The sequence below is a fragment of the Panthera tigris genome, chromosome D3 (genome assembly GCF_018350195.1).
Source record: "Panthera tigris isolate Pti1 chromosome D3, P.tigris_Pti1_mat1.1, whole genome shotgun sequence".
In the NCBI taxonomy this organism is placed as follows: Eukaryota; Metazoa; Chordata; class Mammalia; order Carnivora; family Felidae; genus Panthera; species Panthera tigris.
In genome coordinates this window covers 77,166,522-77,169,638 of record NC_056671.1, presented here as the reverse complement: position 1 = coordinate 77,169,638, position 3,117 = coordinate 77,166,522, and positions in this window count along the sequence as shown.

Below are 3,117 nucleotides of genomic sequence, written 5' to 3'. Positions count from 1 at the left end.
AAAGTTCTACCTCCAGGATCTCAGTCTGGGAGGTAGTCTAGAAATGTCTAGGAGAGACCTTCCTCATGGGAAGAATACGGTCACACCCATCATCTATGAAGCATGGAGTCAAGAGATTCTTTGAACATAAAATTCAAAACTACAGAGGAGAACATTTTCCATGGGAATATTTATTCCACTTAGTTTCTGAACAGGCAAGACTACTTACAAGGACCTTTAAGGTAGCAGCTGACCTCACTCCTGACTTGCCAGAGGGCAAGTGACAAGTAAGCACTTGGAGAACCCCAACTTTCTACACTCATGTAAGGAAGCTCTTTTATGGGTCTTTGCTTGGCTTTAAAATGTTTCACCGTGGTTCATTCACTTTGCCATTAAACATTGGAAAGTAGGAAATACAACACTGCAAGTATAAAAATGTGAAAAATGATCTTTTAATGCTATTTTCCATTTTGGGTTCCCATGTTTACTTGAAAAGGCATCTGGCTTATGTACAATGCGTGACGCGGGACCATGAAGCATAGCTTTGCACTCATAGGAATTAAATTACCCAGCTTAAGGATGATTTGTTAACTTCGAGAGTGAATCACCAGGCTCCCTTTGGGTCTCTCATCCACTACGGAGCTCCAGTCGAATGCCCCCAGTGCTACCAGGTAGGAGCTCTAAATGGCAGCCTGATTCCGTTAGGATGCGTTTTTTCCTTAGTGAGAAGTCAGAGTCAATCCATCTGCCTTTAAATCCACTGATCTAATCAAGAGCTCTTGAAATTGATAACCAAGAGGGAGGGGGAATATGTATGCAGCCACGGCAGATAAACCAGATGCTACGGAGGATATTAGGCATGTCACAGCAAAACAGAAAAATAACAAAGGAAGCTCCCAGCATATCTCGGGGGGAAGAAGAGGCTCAGATATTTCTATACCAATGCACAGATCGGGACAAAAATTAACTTGAGATTTAAAAGAAGGGAGGAATTCTTCATCGAGGGGGATGAGGAATGGAACTGACAAAGGAATACAGCAATGGAAGATTCTATGTTTTTTCCAAATATAAAATCCTGCAGTGTGGGTATTGACAAACTGATTCCCAACTTTCTTTTTTTTTTTTTTTTGATTTTTTTTTAATGTGTTTTTTTTTTTTTTTTTTTTTTTTGAGACAGAGAGAGAGCATGAACAGGGGAGGAGCAGAGAGAGAGGGAGACACAGAATCCGAAACAGGCTCCAGGCTCTGAGCTGTCAGCACAGAGCCCGACTCAGGGCTCGAACTCACAGACCGTGAGATCATGACCTGAGCCGAAGTCGGACGCTTAACCGACCGAGCCACCCAGGCGCCCCATGAATCCACTTAACGATCATCAGAATGGCCCAGCTCTGGAACACTGACAACACCGAATGGTGGCAGGGATGGGGAACAACGGGGACTTCATGTATCGCTGGTGAGAATGCAAAATTCTTCCCAAACTAAACACACTCTTAGTGTAAGACCCAGCAATCACACTGCTTGGTATTTACCCAGACCTGAAAACTTATGTCCACACAAAACCTGTATATGCTTGTTTACAACAACTTTGCTTATTGCCAAAACTTGGAGGCAAGCAAGATATTCTTTGGTAGGTAAATAAATACACCATACATCACTATATGGTGGTACATCCATACAATGAGATATTACTCTGTGATAAAAATAAATGAGTCATCAAGACAGATAAAGATACGGAGGAAACTTAAAAGCAAATGATTAAGTGAAAGAAACCAATCTGAAAAGGCTACATGTTGTGTGATTCCAACCACATGACATTCTGGAAAAGGCAAAATCATGGAAGCAATAAAAAAGATCAGTGGTGTGTGTGTGTGTGTGTGTGTGTGTGTGTGTGCCTGGGTGGCTCAATTCGTTAAACATCAGACTCTTGATTTGAGCTCAGGTCATGATCTCATGGTCATGGGACTGAGCTCCGAATTGGGCTCTGTGCTGGGTGTGGAGCCCGCTTAAGATTCTCTCTCTCCCTCTCCTTCTGCCCCTCCCTCACTTGTTGGCACACGCTCTCTTTCAAAAAAAAAAATCAGTGGTTTCTAGGGGTTGGGGGGGGAACGATGAAGAGGCAGAGCACAGGGGATTTTTGGCAGTGAACTTAATCCATATGGTATTATCATGACGGATGCATGTCATTATACATTTGTCCAAGCTCTTGAAACATACAACGCCGAGAGTAAACCCTGATGTAAACTATAGGCTTCGAGTGACAATGACGTGTTACTGTAGGCTCATCCATCGTTGACAAACGCCCTACTGTGCTGTAGATGTCCACGGCGGGAGGCTATGCGTTTGAGGGACAGGGACTATATGGGAACTCTGTACTTTCCACTCAAATTGCTGTAAACCTAACACTGCTCTAAAAAATGAAGTCCGTTAAAAGAAATTCCCGCTGTGTAGCGAAAGCTACACCCTGTGGGGAAAGCACGAAACCTGCCAAGAGGCTGCCGGTAGATGGCCTTGGGTGAGGACTGAGGGAAGCCTAGAGGAGACCCAACAGAGGCTGTGCCACAGAGGGCACGCGGAGGAGGCGTTCACGCCCACACTGTGTGGAACTGGCACAGAACGGGCACGGGGGTGAGATCAAAGGGGTTTCTGCTCTCCTCTTCTTCTGCTGCAAGTTCCCATGGCTAAAGCTGACGCTCCGAGGGAAAATATCCCTGCCGTGGGGTCCGTTTGCAACAACATAGGGACGCAAATGAAAAATTCAGAGAAACCGTAGCGAGAGTTCATGGCCAAAGATGAATGTTTGGAAAGAATGTTCCAGAAGGATCGGGAGGCAATCGATCAATTCTCGGTATTCAAACTCCAGCGATCTTGGAAAAGAGGGTAAAGTTCTATTGGACTAAGACGAGCGTCTAATAAGTGCTTGCCCTGCCTTGACAGTCATTCTCAAGAGGAGGAAGTGGAGTCTGGGTTCGTTACAGACTACATATCTAGAAAGTGGAGGCAGGGCTTAACCCTCCATGTGATTGCAAATCCCTCCTCTCACCGCACCCCGCCTCACCCCACACCAAGCCTCTTACTGGAAAGCCAGGGAACCTGCTGAATCCAGGATGCAGTGGCTGGATCGCTGCCCTGAATTTCTGG